General features: G+C 37.1%; 1 protein-coding gene across 1 annotated transcript in view; it reads right to left on the bottom strand.

Annotated features, from left to right (window-relative positions):
• The window catches only part of LOC138349581 (uncharacterized), a 35,479-nt gene extending 29,320 nt beyond the window's left edge, over positions 1-6,159 (bottom strand). Inside the window, exon 1 of the mRNA XM_069336161.1 lies at positions 5,440-6,159. The gene's annotated coding sequence lies outside the window, so the exon portion shown is untranslated. The remainder of the gene's footprint in view (positions 1-5,439) is intronic.
• Positions 6,160-16,279: the final 10,120 nt, after the last annotated feature.

Here is a 16,279-nt window from a genome sequence, read left to right as displayed (position 1 = left end):
GGAGTACGGAGAGTTGGCAGGAGTACGGAGAGTGGGCAGGAGTAAGGAAGGTGGGCTGGAGTAAGGAAGGTGGGCTGGAGTAAGAAGGGTGGACAGCAATAAGGAGGGTGGGCAGGAGTAAGGAGGGTGGGCAGGAGTATGGAGAGTGGGCAGGAGTATGGAGAGTGGGCAGGAGTAAGGAAGGTGGGCTGGAGTAAGGAAGGTGGGCTGGAGTAAGGAAGGTGGGCTGGAATAAGGAGGGTGGGCAGGAGTAAGAAGGGTGGGCAGCAATAAGGAGGGTGGGCAGGAGTAAGGAGGGTGGGCAGGAAAGGGGAAGGGGGTATGGGCAGGTTCTCGGCTGCCTCCCCTCCCTCTCTAACAGCCTACGTAATACAAACCACATGCATTAACCCTAAAGCTGCTAGAGCCTGGGCTGTAAAAGCTGGGGCTGGGCAAAAAATATTTGAATTATGTGAAAATTAATATTAAATGTTAAACAAATCTCCAACTTATTGGCTTAAGTGTCATGAAAGTTTCATTCCAATATGTTCAGAAATGTATTTTAGACAATTTTTTTTAAAAAGGAGAACATTTTGTTGATAAGGAGAACAGCTCCTGTTAACTGGAAATGAGGGATAATGCAGTAATAAAGAGATGTAAGCACTTGTCCAATGTACAAAGAAGAATAGTAGCAAGAAGTATCCACAAAGTGGATATGCAGCTGGTGCCTGTATACCATTGCTGAGTAATACATAATAATACCAATAATAATGAGTATGTTATCATGCTCTATTTTGTTATATATCATAAAAATGCATTGCCTAATGTTAATTTCTGTTACTTTCACAAATGTCCAATTTTTTTTTTGGGGGGGGAGGAGATTTGTTTTTTCTCCTTTGTTTATTATCAGATTTTGTTGTAACCTCTACATCCTGGAGAGTGCATACCCATCCCTAACTATGTCAAGATAGAATGAAATTGGTCACCCAATAAATCAGTCACAACTGGCAGAACTTGGGACTGAATTTTGTTACCGAGTTTTTCAGATTTCAAATTCTATTTTCTTTGTATCTATAGGTGGTTTTGATGATTAGGGCTTTATAACTTTTATACAGAATACATTTTTATCCCTTAATTAAATCCCTAGTTAATAACTATATTTTGTTTCTTGGGGAGGGGGGGTATTTTTTCTTGACATCATTACAACACATATTGACCTACAAGTTTCGCATATTCGAGTACAAATGTCAAACTACCTTTATTAAAACTAATAAGTAAATTAATGAATAAGAACTAAATTATTCATTGTCAATAACTTCAACTTCAATTATCTCTAAAACTAGAGTTTCAACTTTGAGTCAGCTTCAAAAAAATTCAGTTTCTGACCAATTCTCACCATTTTTACAAATAATGTGCACAGCTGTCTGTTCTATAATCTTATTAGAATGGATTTTTCCCAAACCCTACATGTTTGGAGTTATCAATTTTTTTTCTAGGTTTGGCGTATAATTCAAATGCCACATTGACGATTTTTTTTTACAGTAAATTAAACTGAAAACATGTATTCTAAATCTATGAAAATGAAGATCATATACTATTCTGAGAGCATAATAACACCAAAGGAATAATTGGTGATAGTTTATATTTTTGCAGCTGATCTCAAAATCTGATATTCTCAATATTCACTTTTATAATTATTTTTTATTTTCTTATTTTTTAAGTTACGTTTGTGATCATTTAGACAAAGTTGCAGGATTTGCAAGTATGCACAAAAAATTGGAAAGCATTATAGCAAATTTGAGAAACTGAACTTTTCCATCAGGTCCTGTCGTATATGCTCCCGAAATATGGCATATTTGGTTCTGAAACGCTATACGTGCTAGTAGCTTTACAAGAATGGTAATTTAACTTAATTTCTATATTCTCTCTTAACCCCCCAATGTAACTTCTTGTATATAAATAAATAAATAAATATGTATGCCATGCACAGCTTAAGGGTTAATACAGAACTGTACTGAATAAAATGTATATAATGTCAAACTAACAATAATAATATTTTTAATAAAACAATTTGTAAGTTGATTCTATTAGAAATGCAGCTGAGAGACTTGCTGTAAAGTTAAACATAGACAATTTCAAGGCTAGCACTAAATAGGTATGTCGATTTAAAGAGAGTTAATACATCATTAACATGAATATTTGTGGCGAGGCATTAAGTGTAGATGTTGGAAGTGCTAATGCATATAAGCATAAACTTTCTCAGCACATGATATCTAATAATCAAAGCTGGTTTTAAGTGTACAAAGCAGATAAAAATGGCTTTATCTGAAAGATATGTATATGATAAGATATATGATAAGACATTTAACTGAAACTATATATTATGAAAGATATTTTAATGAAGCTCACAAGAAAGAAACAAACTAAGATTCAAAAGTTTTGGTATGGTTTCACAGTAGGCCTACAGGACCAGCACCCAGCACTAGCAAGGACTCACCTTCCGAGGATGCCCAGGCAACTGGACCAGCACCCAGCACTAGCCATAACTTACCTGGGAGTACCAATTGAGCTGTACAGCACAGTTCTAATGACATTAAATGTACAAAGTGTAGTTTATATGATACAAGTGTACTGCGGTAGTGTGATTCTAGTGGTCTGTACTTTATGTACAGACTGTAGTGTATAATGTACATTTGTTAGAAAAGTTACTGTTCTTTAAACAATTTATATTCATATGTGTGGCACTCTCAGGATATTAAGGCTAACAAAGTTTGCACTACAAAACTCAACTGGTAGGGTAAGTACAGTACTGTAACGTGCAATATCAATTTATTTCATTGCAATACAAATTCTTTATTATTTAAATTTTTCATAAGGCAAATGTGGACTGGCATATGTATTAATGTGATTGTATTTTTTTTTTGGGGAAGGGAGGAAAGGGAGTTGCTGGGGCCGAACGGATGGAATGAATTTCACACTGGAATGAATCGGCTATGCCCCATATAGTTCATTCAAGCGAGTACACACATTTAATTTCTACATTTACTATCAACATTTAATGTCATCTAATTTCATGCATTTCTTTGATAAAGTGTTTACTCGTGTCCTTTATGATCTTGGTTATTTGAAACTGTTGGCCAAATTAACCTTAAATTATAGTATGTTACTCTATGTTCAGATATGTTCAGAGAAAATGTTATGAAGAATAGTTCACTTGCTTTTCTAAATTACACCTTGTATTTCCATTCTATAATTAATGTAAATAAACTACTGTACTGTTGCTAGAACTACTGACTCCATAATGTAATAGTCTATGCTTGTCATCCTTAAGTATCACCTTCTTTGTATTAATTTTTTATTTTCCTTGAACATTCTCATTTTGTTAGCTTACTTCTCTAATAGTATTAAGTGTTTTATCCCGTCACAACTTTAATTAAAAAATTTCTATATTATTATTAATTTTGCCCGAAATGCTTTGCGTAATAGTGGCTTCAATAGTATGTGTAACTTCTGTCCCTTCAATTGAACAATATTCTTATGTTCTTTGTACACACCATCTTTTGAATAAATAATAATATTATTATTATTATTTACACAGAAAATCACACAAAAGTGATATACATCAATGAGAAAATTCCCTCGGGCTGTGAGATGATGCAAACCTGCAATGTTTGCATTACCTCACAGCCTCAGTGGATTGTTCATTGATGTATATCACCTTAGTGTGATTTTCTGTGTATCTGAAGTTGTGCATACAATGTTGAACTACAGTACTTTATCCTTCACCTGAGTGCTTGGGGTCTTACATAAAACTTGGACTGGCTTCAGGACTGTGATATCAGGATATCACAGACTTCCTGTGATATCAGTAGAAATCCGATTGTAAGAAAGTCAGTGGTGGTACAGTAGTAGAGTATGCAGCTGGCAATGCCTTGGTCATGGGTTTGCAACACCACACAGTCCCAGTGGAATTTCTCATTATTATTATTATTATTATAAAAGTTATCATTATTCGATAGGCCAATGTCCACACCCCAACAATGCCAGGCATATAATTTACCCCAACAATTCCACTGGCCTACATCTACACCTCCAACAATTCCATAGTCCTATTTCCATACCCCAACATTATTGTTGAAGAAAAAAAAATGCTGTTTGTTGACCAACTTGTATATTGGCTATTTTCTACCATGATCCCCCCTTTTTTCATCTTTTATTATTTTTCTTTTTTTCTTTCAATGCAATTATACTTTAAGCTTAATTACTATTAAGTTTTAGTCCAAGTGTTTTTTTCCCCACCTCACCTTGCCCAAAACGCTATGCGTACTAGTGGCTTTAGGTACTGTATGTACTACCTCTATCTTTAAATCAAACAGAATGTTTGTACTGTAACTCTGCAACTATGTATGTACTTTTCCTAAATAAATTTTTATTATTTTTATTATTAACAATTGTATGTTGGGGGTGTAAAACAATGTTGGAGCAGACAATGGTGGAACAGAAAGCTCAGTACTCACTTCCCCCCCCCCCCTTCAGAGCAGGAGAGATTGCTGAAATAGAGGGAATACAGAGAACATATACGGCACGCATCGTTGAGATAAAACACCTAAATTATTGGGATCGTCTCAAAGCTCTCCGAATGTACTCTCTAGAAAGGAGACGAGAGAGATACCAAATAATATACACATGGAAAATACTGGAGGGCCAGGTCCCAAATCTACACAGTAAAATAACAATGTACCGGAGTGAATGACATGGAAGAAAATGCAGGATTGAACCAGTGAAGAGCAGAGGTGCCATAGGCACAATCAGAGAACATAAGAACATAAGAGCAAAGGCAACTGCAGACGGCCTATTGGCCCATACGAGGCAGCTCCTATCTATAACCACCCAATCCCACTCATATACTTGTCCAACCCGCGCTTGAAACAATCGAGGGACCCCACCTCCACCACGTTACGCAGTAATTGGTTCCACAAATCAACAATCAACAACCCTGTTACCGAACCAGTATTTACCCAAGTCTTTCCTAAATTTAAATTTATCCAATTTATACCCATTGTTTCGTGTTCTGTCTTGTGCTGATACTTTTAATACCCTATTAATATCCCCTTTGTTGTGTCCATTCATCCACTTGTAAACCTCTATCATGTCACCCCTAACTCTTCGCTGTATAAACATCAGAGGTCCACGGTTGTTCAACGTTCTCCCAGTGACTATAAGAAATATTGCCGGAACAACCGTGGACATCTTCAAGAGAAAACTGGACTGTTTTCTACGAGAAGTTCCGGATCAGCCAGGCTGTGGTGGGTATGTGGCCCTGCGGGCCGCTCCAAGCAACAGCCTGGTGGACCAAACTCTCACAAGTCGCGCCTAGCCTCGGGCCGGGCTTGGGAAGTAGAAGAACTCCCAGAACCCCATCAAGCAGGTATCAAGCAGGTAATGCACTCAAGTACTTACGAAGGATGATGAGAGTGCGAGAAACAAGGTGGTCAGGTGGAGCCAGTGACTCCTTCCTTCAACAGTTTTGTCTCTCCCTCGTGGTATATCCTCAATGTCTTCAGTGGTGTGGCCTCACCACACACTTACACTGCCATAAGTGTCCTGAGAGTACTGTGGGAGGGACAATTTGGCGGGTATTGTGGACACAGGTCTTTAAGACAGGCGAACTTCACGAGTCGTGGAGACGTCTATAGCAACCTTTGTTGTGATGACGTCACTCGCTCGCTCGCTTACTCGCCACGGTGCTCTTCCCATTTTCTTTGGTTACTGATCTTTGCCGACCTTTAATTAACCTGAGAGCCACTAATATTGGTGGCCTCAATGAGGACAGGAAGTTGGCGGCTTGTCAAAGGTCCTACCCATTTGCCTGGACGATCTTTTCTATCTGTATTTTAAAACCCAGTAGAGTTTTGGCGTTTACCTTACCTACTCTTTGGCGGGTAGGCTGTTCCACGGGTTTACCACCATACGGGAGAAAAAGCCTCTCCTGTTTTCTGTCCTACATTGTGGCTTGTTGAGCTTGAACCCGTTGCTCCTCGTTCGTGTTACATCTGACCTTGTGAAGAAAGTGTCCGGATCAACATCGTCCAAATTGTTTAGTATTTTAAGTGTTTCGATGAGCTCCGCCCTGTCATGCCTGGTTTACTGTGTTGTTTGGCCAGTGACCCTCAACCCTTCCTGATACGAGAGATGACTAAGCTCTGGTATGATTTTTGTTGTCCGGTGTTGCATCTTCTCCAGAGCAGCTATATGTCTTTCTGAAGATAAGGTCTCAATGCCTGTATGTAATAATCCAGGTGGGGGCGCACCAGAGACTTATACAATTGAAGGACTACTTTAGTTTACTTGAAGGTAAAGGCACGCTTAATTATTCCCAAAGTTTGGTTCGCTTTTTTATTGCCGCTCCCACTTGTTGTGCAACATTTAGTGAATGATGGATTCTGATTCCAATGTCAGATTCAGATTCAGATTCAGATTCAGATGTTTATTCAGGTAAGGTATATACATACAAGTGATGTTACATTAATGGATTGATATATAGATAGAGCTAGTACATACAATGCCTAAAGCCACTATTACGCAATGCGTTTCGGGCAAGAAAAACATAAATATCTAGAACTTAATACTAATTGAGCATAAAGAATAAAAAGTGTTGAGAACAAATACAAATAAAGATAAAAAAAGGGGGAACATGACTGAAAAAGCAGCACAAATACAATAGGTTGACAAACAGTGTTGATTAAAAAAAAAAAAAAAAAGAAAATAACAGACATGGGTTGACAATAGAGGAGTGAGGTAGATTACAGGGAATTTATTAGGTAGTGTTTAGTTTTTATCTTAAACTGGTTGAGAGAGGTACAGTCTTTAACATGGTTGGGAAGGTCATTCCACATTCTGGGCCCCTTGATTTGCAGAGCATTTCTAGTTTGATTAAGACGTACTCTAGGAATATCAAAACTGTATTTATTTCTGGTGTGATGCTCATGGGTTCTGTTACAACCTTCTATGAAGCTTTTAAGATCAGGATTGGCATTATAGTTTAGCGTTTTATATATGTATAATACACATGAGAGAATGTGCAGTGACTTAATATCTAACATATTCAGAGATTTGAGTAGGGGTACCGAGTGATGTCTGGGGCCAGAGTTGGATATTGTTCTAATAGCAGCTTTGTGTTGGGTAATTAGAGGACGTAAGTGATTTTGGGTAGTAGAACCCCAAGCACAAATACCATAGTTGAGATAAGGATAGATAAGGGAGTAATAGAGAGTCACCAGGGCAGGGCGTGGTACATAATATCTGATCTTAGAAAGAATGCCCACAGTTTTTGAAACTTTTTTTGATATATTTAGAATGTGTCCCTGGAAATTCAGCTTGTGGTCAATGAGAATGCCAAGGAATTTGCCATCTAATTTGTTACAAATTTGGGTATTGTTAATTTTGAGATTTATATGACTAGAGGATTTATTGCCAAACAGAATATAGAAAGTTTTGTCAATGTTAAGGGTGAGTTTGTTGGCAGTTAGCCAAAGATGGACTTTATTTAGCTCAGTATTTACTGTGGCATTTAGAGCAAGAGGGTCAGGACTGGAGTAAATGAAGGTTGTGTCGTCAGCAAATAGAATTGGTTTGAGGTGTTGGGAGGCATTTGGAAGGTCATTAATGTAGATGAGAAAGAGGAGAGGGCCAAGTATGCTGCCCTGAGGAACACCAATGTTGATGGGTAGGGTGGGAGAAATTGTATTATTCACAGAAACATATTGGAGCCTGTCAGTAAGGTAGGACTCGAGGTATTGTAGGGAGTGTCCTCTGACTCCATAATGATGTAATTTAAGAAGAAGGTTATGGTGGTTGACAGTATCAAAAGCTTTACGCAGGTCCACAAATAACCCAACAGGGAACTCCTTTTTATCAAGAGCTGTATGAATCGAGTTAAGCATACTAATAAGTGCATCGTTAGTGCTTTTTTTGGGTCTGAAGCCATATTGGCAAGGGCTAAGTATATTGAGTTTGGCTAGATATGAGTAAAGCTGCTTATATATAAGTTTTTCAAAAATTTTTGACAAGTTTGGCAGGATTGATATAGGTCTGTAGTTGTTAACATCTGTGAGATCACCACATTTGTGGACAGGCGTTACTCTCGCTTTTTTTAGAATATCTGGAAAGGTTTGGAGTTCAAGTGACTTGTTGAAGAGCAAAGCAATAGCAGGGGCTAAAGATCTGGAGGCTTTTTTGTAAATTAAAGTTGGTATCTCCTCAAAGGCACCAGACTTGGTTGTAAGGGAAAGGATTATCTCATTGACGTCAGTGGAGTTAATAGGCTTTAGGTACAGAGACTGTGGATAGTTACCTGTAAGATAGTCCTTAATGTCAGTACTGGAAGATGGAATATCATTTGCAAGGGATGAACCAATGGAAGAGAAGAACCTATTGAACTCAATAGCAGAATCAGAGGCTGAAAGCTGACCATCATTATTAGACAGGAGAGTCGGTTTGTTATTTAAAGATTTCTTTGATCCCAATATTTGTGAAATTGTGCTCCAAGTTTGTTTAATGTTGCTCTTTATTTGAGTAAATTTATCTTCGTAGTATTTAGTTTTGGCTCGTCTAATTATCTTAGATAGCAATAATGAGTAATTCTTTGAGAATTCTTTGGAGACAATTCCTAACCTATACTTCTTCTCAAGGTCGTGTTTTTTGTTAATGGATTTCAGTATTCCCTTTGTAAGCCAAGGATTGTTAAGCCTTTTGCTTGTGACTTGTTTTGTAAGCCTAGGACAGTGGGTGTTATAAAGGCTAAGAGTTGTTTGTAGAAAAGATTGCACTGCTAGGTTGATGTCCCCTATGTTACCTAACTCAGACTCCCAGTTGACATTATCAGCAGCAGTTATAAAATTGTTTATAGCAGTTTCATTGTGCAGCCTAAAGCTTAACTCCCTTGTTTCTAGAGGTGGTGTGCTAATGTTAGTTAAGAGAAATGTGGGGTAGTGGTCTGTAGTGCTATCGGTGATTATACCTGAAGTAAGCGGAGAGGTTATGTTGGTCCAGATGTGATCTAGAGTCGTGGCAGTGCTATCAGTGATTCTAGTAGGTCTAGTGATTAAGGGTATGAGGAAGCAGGAATTCATACAGTTGAGGAAGCTAACAGCAGTAGGGTGTTCTGGCTCGCAGAGGTCAATATTAAAGTCCCCTGCGATAATTAGGTGGTTTTTGTTCAGTCTGTTATCAAGTATTAGATTTCTAAGGTTTGAGTTGAATTCAGACACATCAGTGTTGGGAATTCTATAGACTGCACCCACAGACAGGACAGACTCGGCACCCTTGACTCTGAAGCTGGCGAAGATATACTCCCCATAGCAGTCTCTAGTTCTAATTTCTTTTAAGCATGTTAGTTCTTGGTGGTAGTAAAGAGCAGTGCCACCACCTCTCTGGAGTTGGCGACAGTTGTGAATTGCTGAGTAGTTAGGCATGTTAAAGAGTTGAGTAGTATCCTCTTTCAACCATGTTTCAGTAAGTATAATAAAAGAGACTTTGTTGCCAATAGTTTCAATCAAGGCACTAACATCATCGAAGTGTTTACCTAGGGATCTAACGTTCAAATTGATTACAGAGATATTGTGATTATGAGTTAATACATTGTTTACATCATGTGCTGCAAAATATCTGCAATTTAGATCATTAAAGTGATTATTGTCATAGATAGTGGATAAGAGGTTAAGTTCTGGGTCTATACTTGTCTGCATAAAAAAAGCTGATTGTAGAATCAGAAATAAGTAGAAATACGCTATAAAATAGGGAAAAATATATACACAATACTGTACAAAACAAACACAAAAGGGGCTTACAGGGGTACAATGGAGTAAGGGAGTATGGCTAGGCTAGGCAACCTAGGTAATTAATGAGATTAAAGAAAAAACATGTAAACATGGACTATACAAAACACAAGATATAGAAATACAAAACAAAAAATATAAGCAAGACTAAGCAATACAAAAAAAAAAAAAAAAAAAAAAAAATGAGCAAAACTGAAAAAAAAAGAAAAAATGAGGTAGATTGCTTACGAGTACTCTCAGGTACACTGTAAGTAACAATTTGCAATTTGAGATGCAGGCAAAGCCAGGGGTACAATGGAGTAAGGGAGTAATGTCGCATTCTTCATCTATCTGTTGTAAGGTAAAGCTGGCAATTTGGTAGTTGTGACGTGGAATGTTATGCCCTACAGGCAAGGTCTTGCATTTATCGACATTAAAGAGCATTTGCCAGTCATCTGACCATTGGTGGAGTTCATGTAGATCTCTTTGTAAGGTCTCAATATCACTTTCACTTCCTTCTTTATCATAGATCTTAGTGTCATCTGCAAATGTGTCATCTGCCCAACATTCCATCTCCCAGAATGAACAGGACCAGCAAAAGCTGCTTGACTATGTTATTGTGTCGTCCCAAAATATTCCTGTGGAACGTGAAGGTGAAAAGTGTATTGAAATAGTTCATGCTCTCGTAAAAGACGAATTGCGTGTCACTCTAAATAAAACCGACATTATTGCTGCCTACAGAGTAGGCAAAAAGATTCCATCAGGTCTGAACCAGCGAAAAATTCGCCTCAAGCTAGCTTCCCAGTCCATAAAATCGCATCTTGTCCGGACAGCTGCATCCCAACGAAAGGGAATCTACATCAACGAGTGCTTGACTAGAAAAAGACAGCAACTCCTCCACCGCCTGCGTCAAATCCGTCATCAAAACCCAGATGCGATTCATCAGTGCTTCGTTAGAGATGGCTTGATTAAAGTGAGAAAGACCTCAGGAGGTAAAATGTTTATAATTGCTAATGAGGATAACCTCAACACTTTCCTCTCCCAATGTGGTTTGTCTCACCTTATTATCCCTCTCATTGAGTCAACATAATTAACCCCCTTGTCATCTAGTGCGGGCTACGTATCCTAAGTCTCTTTGTTACACTTTTTTAAAGTAAATTTTAATTTAATGTATATTAGTCATTTATTGGACTTAATTAATTGAGTGCCTTAATATTTTCTTTAGTTCTTATTAATTATAGGATCATAACTAAACCCTTTATAGTTAATAATCTTTAGATTAAACTTGCCTATGTTTATTATTCAACTTTATTCTTTGCTTTCATTATTACCTCTGTTGCCTAGCCTCGCCATACTCCCTTACTCCATTGTACCCCTGACTTTGCCTGTGTCTCAAAATGCAAAATATTACTTACAGTGTACCTGAGAGTACTTGTACGCAATCTACCTCATTTTTCTTTTTTTTCTTCATTTTGTGTTTGTCTTGTATAGGTCTTGTTTATATTTTAATTTTCCCCCTTTTATATCAAAATTTTGTTTTGTAATTGCCATTCTTGCCTTGTTTTCCTACAACCAGCCTTTTTATGCAGATAAGTATAGACCCAGAACTAAACCTCTTATCCACTATCTATGACAATCATCACTTTAATGATCAAAATTGCAGATATTTTACAGCTCATGATGTAAACAATGTATTAACACATAATCACAATATCTCTGTAATTAACTTGAATGTAAGATCGCTTTATTTATTTATTTATTTATTTATATATATACAAGAAGGTACATTGGGTTTGTGAAAATACATTGGATAGTACAGTATTTACATTCTTGTAAAGCCACTAGTACGCGCAGCGTTTCGGGCAGGTCCATAATCTAACAGATAATTTTAAGTAGCTAATTTCTATCAGAATTGATAAATGATAACAAATACATTGCAAGAGAAAAATGAGATGAGAGAGCTTAGTAAGTATATTAAAGCACATTGTTATATTAAAGCTCTGATTGATTACATTGACAGCTTGATTGGTAATTTAAACAAGATTAATAAACACCATACAGCAGATTGACAGCACATATAAGACAGCAATGATCACAATGGTAAAGGTGTTCAAATTGGGAACATAAAGGTTGGGAGATTGGGTAGCAATAGACACAGTGCAATTTTAAGGCAAAAAGTGAAAAACTATGAAGATGAAATTAGGTACTTTTTAGTATTGATTTTGAATGATGTAAAAGTTGGACAGCTTTTCAATTCAGTAGGGAGTGAGTTCCATAAACTGGGTCCCTTTATTTGCATAGAGTGTTTACACAGATTAAGTTTAACTCTGGGGATATCAAAGAGATATTTATTTCTGGTGTGGTGATAATGGGTCCTATTACATCTGCCCAGGAAGAGTTTCAGAGCAGGATTTGCATTTAAGAACAGGGTTTTGTAAATGTAGTTGACACAAGAGAATGTGTGGAGTGAGATTATGTTTAGCATGTTTAGGAAGTTAAACAAGGGGGCTGAGTGTTGTCTGAAAGCAGAATTTGTTATTATTCTGATGGCAGAGTTTTGCTGGGTGATGATGGACTTGAGGTGGTTTGCAGTGGTTGAATCCCATGCACAGATACCATAGTTGAGATAGGGATAGATTAATGCATAATATAGAGAGATGAGAGCAGAGTTAGGTACATAATATCTGATTTTGGAGAGTATACCAACTGTTTTAGAGACTTTCTTAGTTATGTGTTGTATGTGGGTACTGAAGTTGAGTCTCTTGTCTAGGAATAGGCCAAGAAACTTTCCATCATTTTTATTGCTAATGTTTACATTGTCTATCTGAAGCTGAATTGCATTTGTAGATTTGCTTCCAAATAAGATGTAGTAGGTCTTTTCTATGTTAAGTGTTAGTTTGTTGGTTGACATCCATAAGTGGACTTTTTTTTAGTTCATTATTAACAACATCATTTAATGTATGTGGGTTGTGGTTGGAGTAGATGAGGGTAGTATCATCAGCAAACAAAATAGGTTTCAGAATGTTAGAGACATTAGGCAGATCATTGATGTATATAAGACATAGAAGAGGTCCCAAGATGCTGCCCTGTGGCACTCCAACGGTTATTGGTAGAATGGGAGAGGTTATATTGTTGATGGCTACACATTGGTGTCTATCACTAAGATAGGATTGGATATAGTCCAGTGAATGGCCTCGGATTCCATAATGATGGAGTTTACATAAGAGGTAATCGTGATTAACAGTATCAAAGGCCTTTCTCAGGTCAATGAAGAGTCCAATCGGAAACTCATTTTTGTCAAGGGCTGAGTAAATTATATCAAGGAGACTAATAATTGCATCGTTGGTACTCTTTTGAGAGCGGAAGCCAAACTGACAGGGGCTAAGAATGTCGAATTTTACGAGATAGGAGTAGAGCTGTTTGTAGATAATTTTTTCAAATATTTTTGATAGAATGGGTAGGTTCAATACTGGTCTATAGTTGTTTATGTCTGCCGGATTACCTCCTTTATGAACTGGCGTTACTCTTGCTTTTTTAAGGATATCAGGGAAGGTATGACACTCAAGGGATTTGTTGAACAGCAGAGCTATAGGTGGCGCAAGGGCATGGGAGGCGCTCTTGTATACAATGGATGGGATTTCACTGATGTTCCCAGCTTTGGTTTTTAGTGAGTGTATGATGGACACAACATCTGTCGGGCTGACTGGTGAAAGGAGAAGAGAGTTTGGATAGCTGCCTGAGAGATATGTGTTATGTGTCTGAGTCTGTGGGATTTTACTTGCAAGGTTAGCACCAATCGATGAAAAGAAGCTATTAAATTCATTCGCCATTTCTAAGTCAGATAACGGTGTAAGGCCATCTTTAGAGAGTGTTATCTGGTTGTGGGAGTGTTGTTTAGTTCCTAGGATATTAGAGATGGTATTCCATGTGCTTTTCATGTTGCCTTTTGCTTCTTTGAATCTAGTCTCATAATATGAAAGTTTTGCTTTTCTTATGATACTGGTAAGCACTGATGAGTACCTTTTAACTACTTCCTTTGAAACTAAGCCACTCCTAAATTTCTTTTCATATTCATGTTTTTTGTTGACTGATTTAATTATGCCACTTGTGAGTCAGGGGTTATTTTTTCTTTTATCAGTTACTTGTTTGGTAAGGAGGGGACAGTGAGTGTTGTAGAGGCTTAGAGTTTTGGAGAGAAAGAGGTTAGTTGATGAGTTTATATCCTGTGTATTATTAAATTCAGATACCCAGTTAATATTGTGAAGTGCATTAGATTGCCTAAAGCTGATTCACTATGTAGCCTGAATGAGAGTTTCTTGGTTTCTGGTGGTGATGTGTCCAAGTTTGCTATGAGGAAGGTAGGATAGTGGTCAGTTGTTCCATCATAAATTACCCCAGATGTAAGGGGATCTGTTATATTAGTCCATAGGTGATCCAGGGTAGTGGCAGATGTTTGAGTGACTCGGGTGGGCTTGGTGATTGTGGGGATTAGCATACAGGAGTGCATGCTGTTATGGAAATAGTCAACTTGAGGGTTGTTTTGAAGACCCAGGTCAATATTGAAATCACCTCCCAGAATGATGTGATTTTTATTGAGATTGTTATTTATGATAAGATTCCTTACATTGTCTGAGGATAAAGCTATGTTGGTATTAGGAAATCTATAGATGGCACCGATAGTCATGGAGGATTTAAGGGATTTACTGGAGAACTTGGCAAAGGTATATTCACAATAGTCGTCTCTATCACTAATAACACTATTGCAAATGAAGGTATCTTTGTAATATATTGCTGTGCCTCCACCTTTTTTATTAGGCCTGCAGTTATGAATTGTTTTATAACCAGCTAAATTGAAGAGTTGGGTATAGTCATTACTTAGCCAAGTTTCCGTTAAAATGATGAATGATAATTTAGTGCCTAGTGCTGTAAGTAGTGCATTTATATCATCAAAATGTTTACCAAGTGACCTAACATTTTGGTTGTAAACTGATAAGCAGGTGTTATTTAGGAGTTTGTTTTTTGCAAGATTTGCTGTGTAATACCTGCAATAATGATGATCAATGTGCTGATTTGTGTGGATATGGGACAGAACATTTCGATCAGGATCAATATCAGTAAGCATATAGATAAAATAATGTCACGATACAATAAGATAAGCAATTACAGGAACAGTAAAATACTAAATCTGCTGTAAAATAGAAAGTAATTATAGCAAAACACAACAATACAATAATATAACAATACAATGAGAGCTTACAAAGTATTAAGTCTACTAAAATTAGAGAATAATTATAGCAAAACACAACAATAAATGCAAGTAAACAAAAGAATTGAAACAATTAGAGGTAGAATAAAGGTCACTAAATAGCCATGGAGGATACACAAGTTTGGTGGAGAGAACAAAAAGTCAGTAGAGACTGTCAAGATGAATATATAAAAAATTTGACTAATGATAATTGTAAAGTAAAATAATCTTAAAGATAATTGTCCCATGGAGTTAATTTCACAATTGTCCCATGGAGTTAATTTCACAATTGTCCCATGGAGTTAATTTCACTTCCAGATACCTATTTTTCAATACAATTTCAATATTTTCTGGCTATTTATGCTAAATATTATTGTAACTATGCATTATTGTAGTTTATACCATTATTTCAATTTGTGACAATTTGAGCAGAGAAGTACGACGTGTGTACAAGAGGCTGATATGCCAGCAAACACTCTCCAGGCAACAATCTGTCTTGGATAAGTCGCTCCACAACATTGACGCTTGGATCATCGACTTGATTTGGCGTCACCAGCTCTTTATTTTCGTCTAATTTCTTTATAAAAAGATACTTTTTCAGATTAAAATTATGTTTTTTCGTGTTGTACGTTCAGCACCAACTTTATAATGAGTAAATATATCATATTTATTCATTACTAACGTATTGACAGGAAGCTTTCTGAAGCTTGTGTAGCTTGTGTTAGCTTGTGGTAATTAGACGGACCCAATATAATTACCTCTGAAGAGCATCCAACTGACATTGTGATAGCACACTGTTAAAGGTGAGTTAATATACCATTATGTGCCTCATTATCCTTCAACATTTTCTTAATTATCTTCCACACTCAAAGTGTTAGCCTATTATCTGCATATATCATCTTGTGCCTCTTTATATGTCCGAGACGACTAAATCTCTTCCCACACTCTAGACATTCATGAGGCTTGTCACCTGAATGCACTAACATGTGCTGTATTATAGTTCTACGTTTTTTAAATTTTTTGCCACACTCAGCACATTGAAAAGGTTTCTCATCCACATGCACCATCCTGTGAATGTTCATATTTCCATGATGACTGAATCTTTTTCCACATTCTGGACACTCGTGAGGCTTGTCACCTGAATGCACTAACATGTGAGTCTTCATATTTCCACGTTGACTGAATCTCTTCCCACACTTTGGACACTCATGAGGTTTGTCACCTGAATGCACTAACATGT

The sequence above is a fragment of the Procambarus clarkii genome, chromosome 35 (assembly GCF_040958095.1).
Source record: "Procambarus clarkii isolate CNS0578487 chromosome 35, FALCON_Pclarkii_2.0, whole genome shotgun sequence".
NCBI classification, from domain to species: Eukaryota; Metazoa; Arthropoda; class Malacostraca; order Decapoda; family Cambaridae; genus Procambarus; species Procambarus clarkii.
Note: the sequence above shows the minus strand (reverse complement) of the source record. Positions and strands in the feature narration are given on the sequence as shown.